Here is a 13,392-nt window from a genome sequence, read left to right on the forward strand (position 1 = left end):
ATTCTCCTTAAACTGATTCATAGATTAAACAGAATTACAGTGAAATTCTCAACAGATTTTTTTGTAGAAATTGACAAAGCTGATCCAAAATTCATATGACAATTCAAAGAACCTAGAACAGGTGAAACAATTTTGAAAAGGAAGAACAAAACGGGGGACATATCACCATCTAACTTCAAGTTCAAGACTGTGCCACTGGCATAAAGATAGACAAATAGATCAATGAGATAGAATAGAGAAAACAGAACAGAAATAGACTCACATATACAGGACAAGTAAATTTCAACAAAGGTGGAAAGGCAATTCAGGGGTGAAAGGATAGCCTTAACAAACGGTGTTGTACTGGGTATCCATATGAAAAAAGTGAACTTCAGTCCTATACCTCACTCGTATACAAAGATTAACTCAAAATGGATCATAGAACTGTAAAATGTGAAACTATATGACTTCTAGAAGGAAACAAAAGAAAACCTTTGTGAACCTGGGTTAGGCAAGGATTTCTTAGGTTCTGTGCTAAGAGCATGATTCATGAATGAGAAAACTGACAAACTGGACGTCATCAAAATTAAAAATTTCTGCTCTTCAAAAACTGTTAAGAGAATGAAGAGGCAAGTTACAGACTGGGAGAAAACATTTGCAAGTCTCATAAAGGACATGTATCCAGAATATATAAAATACTCTTAAAACTCAACAATAAGAAAACAACTCAATAATAAAGGGCAAAATTTTTTACCTTCACTGAAGAAGATATACATAGATGCCAATGAGCACATTCAAAGATGTGCAACATCATCAGTCATTAGTGAATTTCAAATTAAAACCCATGAAATACTACTATGATTTTATTAGAATGACTAAAATTTAAGAGACTGACCATACCAAGGGTATGGAGCAACTGAAACTCGCATATACTGCTGGTGGTAATGAAAATGTGTTATACCACTTTGGAAAACAGTTTTGCAGTTTCACAAAAGTTAAACATATACCTATCAATTAATCTAACCTAGGTATTAACCCAAGAGAAACGAAAATATATGGCCATATGAAGGCTTGTCTATGAATGTATATGAATGTTCTTCTGTTCTTAGTAACTTTGCATGTAATACCCCCATCCTGGAAACAACCCAAAAGCCCTTCAAAAGGTGAATATATAAACAAATTGTATAATTTATACAATGATTTAATAATACTGGGCAAAAAAAAAAAAGGAATGAATTTTTGAGATACACAACATGGATGCTTCTCAAAATAATTTGTAGCATGAAGGAAGCCAGACAAAAACATAAATACCATAAAATTCTACTTACATAAAAGTTTAGAAAATGCAAACTGACTTATAGTGACAGGAAACAGAACAGTAACTGCCTAGGAATGAAAAATATATACATTGTTGTTGGCAAAAACTAGCTTCCAAATCACTAATACAGCCTGATTGCTGCTTTTGTAAAACATACACATGGAGGGATTTCTCTCCAACTGATGGAATTTGGAGTGATTTCTGTTTTGTCATTTTTGCTATAAATTACTAGTTTTTAAGTCATGGATAAAAATGACTTACGTAATTTTTGAAATGTTATAAAAATGGTTTAAAGACACCTAGAGCTTCTCCTGGAATGAGTAAGAAGGGAGGTGAAGAGATGAACAGGGATCTGGTTTCTTGCTCTTTAAATTAGAAAGGTCATCAAAATTCCTGGGCTCCACAGCATCCTATCCTCAGAGCTTCTTACTAAAGAGGATGGACAGAAAATTAATCATAAAAAAAGAAAAAAAAATGGCCAGAAACCATTACATTTCCATCACTTTTCCAGATCTCTTTTTTTCCTTTTAACAGTTGCAGACATGGAGTAGATTTTTTTGAAAGTTATCTTATTTACTGAGGATGCAGAAGGTCAAATGCTAATGTACTCTAACAGTGGCCTTTGATGGCTCAATCAGAAGTGATGCCTTGGTACCCAGCATTTCATAATGAGCCAACCTTAGGGCAGGTTACACTTATTCAAGGAGATAAATACATAGGCAGCATTTTAAATATGTCTCATTGTGCAGCATCACTGCAAGAAGAGGTGGGAGGCCCATGAGGGTCCAGTCTCCATAACAGTGCAGGGGCGTTTAAACCCCGTGAACCACCTGGTCTTTCAAAGGCTTTGCCTCATTTGGTTACTGCTAATGAGACAGCACTTTAAAATGAACACATTCTGAAGCGACACAGTCCAGTAAGCGATTCTGTGGTTCTTGTGTTTAAAAGCTTGTTGGATTCTATTTCCGTTACCCTGTACTTAGGTTCTACTAAGAGTTCAGGAAAAACAAAATCAAGGTGAACTAATAATTGGAAGAACCAGGCCCATCTGCCGGGCAGCCCGTGCCTCTTTAAGTGTAGGATGACTTTCCACTCTACTCCCTTCCCTTCCTTTTGAAAAGCACCTTGCTCTCTTTCTGCCCTTTGTACACCTTGTTTTAATTAACTCCCCCTCCAAGGAAAAATTATCAATCTAGTTGTTCAGAGAGGGACCTGTCACTGGGCTTCTTTTGCTAGCAGGCAAGGTCATGTTTGTCAGTGGTGGGTGTCTGTGGTCACTACCCTATCATTTCAAACTCCTGTATCTGTACGGGGAAAACATATATAACTGACTGGCGCCTGGGCAGCGCGGCCATTTTGGTCCATACGTTGGCTGGTTGTACAGACCCAGGCATGCTAGATCAAGGAAAGGGCACAGCAGGCAAAAGGCATCACTTAGACCATGTTCTATATGATACATCATCTATCAGAGTTTGGCATTAGGGCTTATCGGATACTTGCCAAGCTATTGATAAATGTGTCTTTCTTGTTCCCATGTAGTACATCCTTCTCTCTGCTTCTCAGTCTGGAACCCCATAAGAGATAAGAGGTGAGTAGTTAACCAAAATCCTACTCTGAACCCTCACCTCTCAGCATGCTGGGGGAAATCTTGACCACGAACTTGGAACCCAGACTGGGTTCTGCTGTGTATGCTCCCCGCTCCATGTCATCGCCCTTTGAATAATTTTGCCTGCTTTCTCCCTGCCTAAGTTTGTTTTTACTAGATTGCTTCTCCTCCCCTTCCCCTGGAGAAGGCCTACTGGCTCCATGGCCATTAAACCATTTTGATCACCCAGACTCAGCCCTCTGGAGCTAGACCTGCCCACCCAGAGCTGTCCTTTCTCTAAGGAGTGAACCGTGGCTCCTAAAAGGCTATCTCACCAGCCATTCACTTTAGAGTCAAAATATTTATTTGTGACCCACCCTTCATGCCCTGGTCCAACTGATCTTTCCCCAGGACACGGTCACTTCCTTTGGACAGCTTCAAAATACCAGCTGTTTGAAAGGGAGAACTTCTCAGAGTGCTTTATAATGGTTCGCTCATTTAAACTCGAAAACATTTCCTTTTAATCTTGTTTACTTGTTTGCTCAGCTCATCCTTATCTGAGGAAGTCCAAAAGTAAATTTCAACTTCATGCCATGTCCGAATTAAATCATATTATAATTAAATAAGGTCAGACTTATTTAAGACTTGCTATATCTTCAGGTTTCTTAAAAATACTGCTAAGTTAGAAAAGGCAGTTAGGAGAGAAGGGTTTAGAGTAGACTTGCCATATTAGATTGTGAGTCATTTAAATCTGGTAGTTTAAAAATCTACATGATAGAAAAGAATTCTCTTTATCAAAGATAGGATAAGGCTAGGGGAGTAAACAAGTATTGATATCCTACTCTGAGATGAGCACCCTGGCTATGTTTTCTCTCTTGTAATCTTTTCAATAGCACTATGAGGTATTTATTATTATTCTCATTTTACAAAAAGAAGTAACTGTGTTTCAGAGAGGTTATGTACCAGCCAAGGTGACATGGTTAAAGTGATAAAGCCACTTATGTGCCTTCTTAACTTCAAAGCTTGTGCTATTTCCAGAACACAAAGTTGCCTCCCATAATAAAGGAAAAGAGGAATGATGTGGGAAAATGAGGAAAAATGTAGGAGGGAAAACAGCTGGGAGCTCAGCTGTGATGTCTCCCACTGGCTCCGTACAACTGTGCAGCCCAGGTATGGTTTTGTTTGGTTTCCTTCTTTTTTTTTGCCCTTCTTTCCTACCTTCTGTCTCATGGGACTTCACCCAAGCCAGACAGCCACAGTTTGGTCTGAGGTCTTAATTTCTCCTCCTTGTAATCAAAGCTCTTTATTCCCAAAGTCTTGCATCTGATTGAAGTATTTCAAGATTAAGGTGTAAATTATTCATAACCCTTAATATGTTGTTCCACTATGGGATATTTCTATTTATAATGAGTAGCAGGGACAGAATTAGTTTTTTATGCTGATTCTTCATTGAACAATTGACAGGCTAGTAAATGAAACATAATTTGTCCCCTAAAGGAAGTGAAACATCCCATTATGTTATACATTCAATTTGCATGTTATTGTTATTTTAGCAAACCCTTTTCTTCTCTGTTGATCCTAACTCCAGTACACATATTTGTAAATCCTAAGACAGTGAAAGTCAACTTAATATCCTATATTAAGCAACATACAACAGATGAATACAGTAGACTATGAAATAGTGTTGGATATTTGTAACTATCAAATTTTCCGAGTATGTTCAGTTAAACCACTAGGAGGTTAAGTGGTTTCTTACTCTTGCAGCTCATGGCTTAGAAAACACCAGATAGAAAATACATGCTTTCAGAAATGTAACAATGACTATATTAACCACTGAATCTCCAGAAAAAAGAAGTCACAAATTTAGATCACTGCAGAGAGGATCATGGGTAAGAAGAAATACAACCAATACCCCACTTACAGGATAGTTTCTTTTCAGCATTAGCCTATTATTAGCCTATTATTAGCAGGAACAATTGTGGGCACATGGGAACAATTGTGGCCAGGTCGCCCAACTTATTAAGAGAAGCCAGAAATCGGACTTTTTTTTGGTGAACCCTATTATTAGAAGTTGGTGCATTGTTTCCAATCGCCATTTTAACAAATTACTACAAACTTAGTGGTTTAAAAACAACACAAATTTATTACCCTACAGTTTTGGAGGTCAGAAATCCTAAAATCAAGGTGTTAATAGTGCTGTTTCTTCTGGAGAAAGGAATCCACTTCCTTGCCTTTCCTGATTCTGGAGGCCACCTGCATTCCTTGGCTTGTGGCCCCACATCACATGGACTTTTCTCCCTCTGTTTCTGATGTCACATCACCTTCTCTTGATTCTGACACTCCTGCTTCCCTCTTCTAATGACACTTGTGATTATACTGGACCCACCCAGATAATCTAGGATAATCTCCCTCTCTCAAAATCCTTAACTTCACTTCACTTAACCTGCAGAGTCCTTTCTCCTTGTCAGGGAACATTCTCAGGTTCCAGGGATTAAGACGTGGGCATCCTTGGGGGACCAGGTGGAAACGAAATTGATTTTAGAAAAACAATATATGGTGAAATGATAGGAATGAAAGCAGGGATTTGCTTTAAAATCTCCAGTATGCCTCCTCCTTCTCTCCACAAAGACAGATGGTAGAAACAAAATAGACAAAATAGTGACAACTGTTGGATTATGGACACATGGAAGTTCATTATTGATTTGTCTTTCCTTTTACATAATTTTAAATTCCTGTAATAAATTTAATAAGCAAACAATATGAGGACAAAGGAAAATATATCTGCAAGCCAGATATGGTCCACAGACTGCCAGCTGCTGTTACCTAATAAATACTTACCAGTTTGGAAATAAACACACACACATACAGAAGTGTCACAAAAGGCATTCACAGATTTAACTTACAGGGTTTCAACTAGTCCCTAGTTATTCTTCCAAGTCCCCAACATACTTCTGATGTAAGATGTGACCTGAGCTAATGGAAGGCTGTGGTATGAGGGTGTCTTATTAGCTATTGAGTAAGACTGGATAACAGCAGTTCCTCAAAACGAGTAGCAACTCGTTTTGCAGTTCCTCAAAATGGTTTCATGGACCACTTATTCACAGTGACCTCCCTAGCCACTCTCTTGAAGGAATGCAATCTTCCTCTCTCTATGAAGAAAGGATTCCAAAAAGAAAGTGAACTTCTAGTGCAGATGATACAGGTGAAGAGATGGGGGTAAGGTAACCTAGTGTTCTTTCTTAGAAATCTGAAGTTTTACGGGAGAAGTTTTTCATACAATGGCTTCCCAGTTAAGGGATTCTGGAGGTTCTTGAAGTTCAGCACTCACAAATAACAAGGATCTCTTTAACAACCCTCTGCCTCTAACCTGCTACCTATTCCCCACGACCTTATTATTTCTTTCTGGCTTTTGAAAAATCAGTTACTAGTCTCACCTGCTCCAGAAGGCCTCTGGAAATTTTCGACTTGGATGCCATGCCTGAACTCCATCTATCAGGGTTCCATACTTTATCTATGTGTCTACATAATGCCCAGGATACCGTGGATGTTCTACAGATTCTGGCTGCACACTGAACAACAGAAGCCATTCCTCGGTGTTCTAGACCCCAGATAAACATTGTAAGCTGTATCTACTCAGCGCTGTCTACAGAGCTCACAGGCCTGCAGGCTATGAGCTCTTTCACAGTCGTTCTCCCACCTACCCATGGCTGTGATACCCCTCCTCCCTCACTAGGTGTGAGCTGTCCATACGCAACTTCCAGAAATGGATGAAAGGCTACTTCTAATCTGTGAAGCTCACAGATAATTAAATTAGACTCCTCTCAGTCTGGTTGTGAAAGCTATTTTATACTTTATTAACTCCGAAGGGTCATTTCAATTACCTTCCCTACTTGGTAAATAAGTTATCTTTTACTTACAGCTTTTATTTCCCTAACACCCAGGAAGCATCCCCTTTAAAGGGATGCTGATATGCAGTAGGAATTCATGATTTTTTTAAAAAAGATATCTTTTGGAAGGCAGATGACAGTATCCCTAAATTCAAAAGTGCAAGTTCTTTAAAAAAAAAAAAATCTATGCTTTTCCTCTGTCTTGTTTTCAGAGGGAAAAAGCTGTGTGTGTTTGAGGACCTTCTTATTTAGTTCCTCATTTTTCTGACCTTTAAAAGACAAAGCCAAAAGTTCTTTGAAAGAAGAAAATATTAAAATGTAGGGAGTAGTATCTGGCCTCCACTCCTCATCTGCATTTTCTAAAGGCCTCACCTGGCCCAAAAGCTATTCAATAGTGTCAGAAACCATAACCATATTACTGAATGAAAGAAACAACATGTTTGCTTTCAGAAGAATTCATTTTAGAGAAATCTCAAACTTGGGTTCCCAAGGATAATTAAATTCTAAAGTACACGTACCCTGCTTCCGTTTAAACATCTTCATAAAATCTGCCCCAACTGAGGAGATTCATTTTTTTTCTCTAACCTCCTGGCAGCAAGGAGGCAATCTAGCATTAAGAACATAAATCTTGTTGTCAAATAGTTCTAGTTGGCAACTCCCCTCAGCTATTTGCGGAGCCATCTGGAACAAGTTACCTTATCTTCTCTATGTTTCAGTTTCCTCATTTGTAAAATTGGGGTGCTAAAAGTCCCTGTCCTATAGGACTATTAGGAGGATGGAATCAGATAATGTTTATAGAGGGTTTTGCACAGTACCTGGCAAACAGTAATTACTCAGTAACCACTGTTTCTCAAAATTAGATCACCTGCTTCAGAATCAGCTGGGCTGATTTCGATTTCTGCCCTTCCTATGACCCAAATATTCATCAGTGCTGGGGAATCTGATTATAACAAGGGCACTGGGTAAGTCTTATGCATACTATTGTTTGAGAACATCTGCAATAAATGTCAACTAGTATCACCACCATCATCACATATATAGCATCATTTCCTGCCAGTGATTTCCAGAGACCAGTCTTCTTGGATTCTGTGCTCAGAATCACTGGGGCACCTTGTTAAAAATACAGATACTTGGGACTCAGATCCACTGAATGCTGATATCGAGCAATAGGGACTACATATCTGTGCTCACAACCTCTGCAGGGATTTTGATGCACAGACTGGTTTGGGATCCATTGACTCATGTCACTCATTCTGATACTAGATCATGGCCTTTTATTAGGATACTGTGATAAACGCCTGTTGAAATGAGTTGACCTGAATAAAAGTGCATCTGCCCAAGTAAACCTCTAAGCTATTAAAAGCTCTGCTCAGAGATTTCTGCCTCCTTATTTCTTTCTAATAGTAAATCAACAAAAATTTGATGATTCCACAGTAGTTTTTCCAAACTCTAGTCATAAATGGACCATTTTCAGATTTCTGTCATATCTACTTGAGCCATTACGGGAACAACTGGTAGTTGCCAATCTGATATCTATTATATTCTTCTCTTTTACTAATAATCAACACAATTATTGGGAGTGACTATATGTCCAGTTAAAAAACTCTATTTCCCAGCTCCAGCTTGTCTTTCACATTTACCCTACAACAATCCCAACACAGGAAAGTCTCCTGCCTCCACTCCATGCTCACACTTATTTGGTTGGATCATGAGCACAGGCAGTTCCTACATTAAAAAGAGGTCTCTTTCATCCTTCTGCTAGCACACTCTTTGAATTTGTAAAACAGGAAAAAAATACAAATGTTATTTTCAAGTAGAAAAATAGCTGAGAAAACACAAGGTAGCATGTGTTCTTTCCCTCTAGCTTCAAGCTTATTTTGCAGCGCTCAGATTTCCCTTATCCAATGAACAGCATACTTGTGTCCAACATGCTCCTTTTTAGAGGAAAAGAATTAACAGAAAAATTTCAGGAACAGATGAGTAGTCTACAAAAGCTCAGTATAATCAAATGAGACAAAGGAAGGCATCGTTTCAAATGCAGCACTATGTCAGAGTTGATGTTTTTCTAAATGTGGAAGTTTTCTGCATCATCTTGGGTATAAAAAGGGTCCTTAATAGTAGGTTTCAAATAAAATTATCCTCATACTAATTCAGTGTCAGATCTAGAACTTCAGATTTATAAAATTGATAATGTGATAAACTAACTCTAAACAACCTAAAAAGAATATCACTTTCCGAAAAATGACTTCTGGGGAAGCAGCTGTGGCTCAATCCACTGGGATCCCGTCTACCATATGGGAGGCCCTGGGTTTGCGTCCCAGGGCCTCCTTGCAAAGGCAAGCTGGCCTGCACCCATGGAGAGTTGATGGCCTGCGCCCATGGAGAGCTGGTACAGCAAGACAAAGGGAGACAAGCAGATACAGAAGAACGCACAGCGAATGGACACAGAGAGTAGGCAGCAAGCAATCTGCAAGGGGGGAAATCAATCAATCAATAAATGACTTTCTTGTGATGATTTTTTTCTGTCTTGCTTTCAGAACTCATTTCATTCCTTCAATAAACATTTAGCATAAATTGTGTGCTACGTATCATGCTAAGGGCTGGGTATTTAATAATGGTACAAGGCAGACAAGGCAGGAAAGGGAAAACAAAAAAGCAAAACAAATATAAAAAAATTTGGCAAGTGTGATAAAGGGACAAACAGGTTACTCTGACTTAAATGAACTACCAAAGATAATAGAAATTTTCATTTAGGAACAATTAAATTGCTGTCCAAAGTTCTAACTCCATGGAGAATTTCTAAAATCTAAAATCTGTCATCCACAATATTAGGCATCTCATTAATGTCACTTGACAGAGTAGTATGCATTTTTTAAAAAATGTCCCGAATATCATGACAAAAATTTATAAAAGGCCAAGGTTTGCTTTGATATATGAATCTTCAGTGTTTGAGAATATTTGTTCAGGGAGTTTGGAATTCACAAAATAATTAACATTCAGTTCTCAGTCATGTAAATTGTCATCCATCCACTCATTCAATTATATAATACATCTTTATCAAATTCCCACTCAAGGCCAAGCTTTGTGCCAGGCTTTAGTGATTAAAATGTAATGAAGAGGACTTACTTCTTACATTTGAGGAGCTCCTAATCTTAGTAATATAAGCAGCAGACGACAGCAAGAGTGAGGAGAGAAGATGCCCTGTGCAGTCAGAGGAGGAAGGCAGCAATACTACGGTGGCAGGTGAGGGCTGTTTGAGGAGGTGCCATTTGTCCAAGTCTTGAGAGACAACTGGGACTTTCCCAGTTGGACAAGAGAAGGAAGGCAATACAAGTGAAGCAGCAGCACAGGTCAGAGATTGACAAGAAAACGAATGCATTTGGGAATGGTCGACAGTTCTACGGAACAGAAATGTCTGAAGAGGGAAAGAACAACAAGAGAGACAAGGCAGAAAATGTGGCAGCCATCTTCTGAACCGCCTTGAATTACCACACTGAGGTATTTGGAACCATGAAAAGTTCTTTAAGGAAAATGACATAACTTGCTAAAACCTACATACTGTTCACTTACAATATGCCCTTCAGCCAAGCTCTCCCTCTCTTTTAAAGTCAGGCAGTTTTGCAGGAAGTTGGTCCTTAGAAGAATAAGTTGGGTGAAGGATGTCCCCTCTTGGACCGGAGCACAGAGACCAGACTAAAACCTGGGCAGTGGAACAAATCGATTTCCCTTCCAACCTGCACAGAAGACAGCTTTTTAGAACTATTAACTCAACTATTTTAAATTCTGTACCTTAGACCATGTGTATGTCTGAGAACAACTCTAAATGTTTTCATAATAAGGCTGCAAATACCTACAAATTATAGAATTGGGTTTCCTGACATAATCTGAGCCCTCTACTTTTATTTTTTTTCCATTTTGGGTAGTTTAAAAAAGAAAATTCAGCATGGAGGGCATAAGGGCATCCACATGATTGGCCTTGAAGGTGAGAGAGAGGCTAGCTGGCACAAGAATTAGACCTATACAATTTTCAGATCAGTCCCTTCCCATCTCTCATACCACTACTGTCTCTGCTTTGCATTTCTGAACTTGGCAATGAGAACGTACTATTCCATCTTTCCGAGGCAGATTCTGTAGTGTAGATCAACTCCATTTGCCCCTCACCTTTCATATCATGCTTCTGTTTGCTTAGCTAGTGCTTCCCATGTAGGCAACACCTTGGACATTTGTTTATATTCCTTGCTGCTGATTCCCTTTTGCTTTTCTTGGCATCACTAATAAAGATTTTTTCATAAGGACAGGCCCTAAATCTGAACCTCAAAATAAGCCCGCATGCCTGCCTAAGTATTACTCCAACTAGAATTTGCTGCATGTGTTTGTTCAGTTACTCCTCTTCGACCCCATTTCATTTTGCAGTCACACCCAAACTTTACAGGTTTAGTATTTTAGTATTGAGATATAGAGAACTTTTTTTCTAAGAATTTATCTTAGGTTTTAATTTAAACATATGATAAGTTCTCTCTGTAGCAGTATCTGAGTAAGTTTCTATGCAACTGAGTCTATGATTTCTTATAACTTCTGTGTATTTATGTTAAGTTATAATAATAATATCAATATTTTTGAATATTAACCAAGAGCCAGACATTGCTTTATACACAAAAACTTTTTTAATCCTCTGAGTTTGCCAGGCTGCTATGACAAATACCACACAGAGAGATGGCTTGAACAATAGGCAATTATTGGTTCACAATTTTGGGGCTTGGAGAAGTCCAATGTCGAGGAGTCAACAAGGGGGTGTTTTCTTCCCCAAATCTGTAACATTCCAGTGCTGCTGCCGGCGATGCCTGGAATTCCTTGGCTTGCATCCCTGCCTTCTGCCCTTTCTCTTCTGGGCTCCCCTGACTTCTGGCTTCCCACTTCTCCCTGTAACTTTCTCTTCTCTGGCTTCTGATCTGGATTAACCTCATTTAGTTGGGCCACTCCTAACTATAAATAATATCTTTAAGCGAGCCTATTTACCCACAGGAATGCACATTAAGATTAAGAACATGTCTAAACTGGGATTCATAATTTTATCTACCACATGAAGTATGTGATTATTATCCTTGTAGGATAACTCAGCAAACTATTGCTCAAAGACCTGAAGCCCTATATTAGTTTCCTAAAGCCAGTCTACCCTGTTACCCCAAAGTTTCTAGCAAACTACGTTTACCACATTTCAAAGTACCCCAAATCACAACCATTTACCATATCAACTCAAATCCCAAATTGTGATATAAATTTCATCAGCTCAAAAGTTACAAATCTCATCATCTAAATCAGGTATGGGTAAGACTCTGGTATAATCCACCCCAACGGAAAATTTCTTTCCTATGGGCCTCTGAAACTAGAAAATATGGTATCTCCTCCCAAAATATAATGGTAGCACAGGCATAAGATAATAGCTACAGACATTTTCATTCAAAAAAGGAGAAAATCAAAGGAAAACAGAAGCTACCAGTCCCAAGCAATTCTGAAATTTAGCTGGGCAAACAACATGTTTCAAGGCCTGGGAATAATTCTCTGTAGTTTTTGACTCTGTTCTCTGAGTCATTCTTTCTATTTCATGCAAGGCAGCACATGTTTGTAACTGAGCATTGTTATCTGCCTCTTTCTTCCCTGTAGAATTCTGGGGGTTACTGCTTTCTTTAATGTCATCTACTCTTTGTCTCATTAGTCTATGCTGTCAGTGTTTCTGCCCCTAAAACATTCTCAAGAATCTTGCAGGTCTTGTGTTGTGGTGGTTTGAAGTTGTATATATCCAGAAAAGGAAGTTCTTAATTTAATCCATTTATGTGGTTATGAACTCATTGTTAAGTAGGGCCTTTTGATGAGGCTACTTCAGTTAAGGCATGGTCCACCTCAATGAGGATGGTTCTTAATCCTTTTATTGGCATCCTTACAAGTGGAATGAAATTCAGAGAGAGAAAGTGAGAGAAGCCACAGGAGGCAAGAGCTGGACCCAGAAGAGAAGGGAGAGGCCAGGAGACACTGGCATGTGCCTTGCCATGTGATAAGCTAAGAACCCCAAGACCTCTGGCAGCCAGCCCCAGAAAACCACAGTTTTTAGGGAAAAAGCATCACTTTGATTTGGAGGAAAAGAAAATACCTGTGTATGTCATGGGGCTACACTCCATTCAATTAGAGGTTCCCCCACAGGTCTTTCATAGGTAATCCCATGTCTATTTTTGGCTTCTGCTGAGATGGCTGAGGGAATCTATGCATCACCAATTAATCTTTCAAAGAGCCTTTTGTGTGAATACTCTGACTTTTGATTTTTCTTAGGTATAAGCAAAAGGCTGTGGAGTCCAATGCTCACTGTTTCCTCTATAACTTGCCTTCTTTTTATTTTTTATCATTTATTTATTTATTGCCCCCCACTTGCAGCTTGCTCACTGTCTGCTCTCTTGTGTCCATTCGCTGTGCCTTCTCCTGTGTCTGCTTGTCTTCCTTTGTTGCATCATTTTGCTGCATCAGCTCTCCACGGTCGTGGGCCATCAGCTCTTCGCAGGCGCAGGCCACCAGCTCTCTGAGGTGCGCAGGCCAGCTTTCCTTCCCAAGGAGGCCCTGGGACGCGAACCCAGGGC

The 13,392-nt window shown here is 39.1% G+C and overlaps 1 protein-coding gene across 3 annotated transcripts in view; it reads right to left on the reverse strand.

Annotated features, from left to right (window-relative positions):
• The window catches only part of SNTB1 (syntrophin beta 1), a 276,727-nt gene that overhangs the window by 54,037 nt on the left and 209,298 nt on the right, over positions 1-13,392 (reverse strand). The gene's annotated exons all lie outside the window — the stretch shown is intronic.

This window comes from Dasypus novemcinctus, chromosome 14 (assembly GCF_030445035.2).
Source record: "Dasypus novemcinctus isolate mDasNov1 chromosome 14, mDasNov1.1.hap2, whole genome shotgun sequence".
NCBI lineage: Eukaryota > Metazoa > Chordata > Mammalia > Cingulata > Dasypodidae > Dasypus > Dasypus novemcinctus.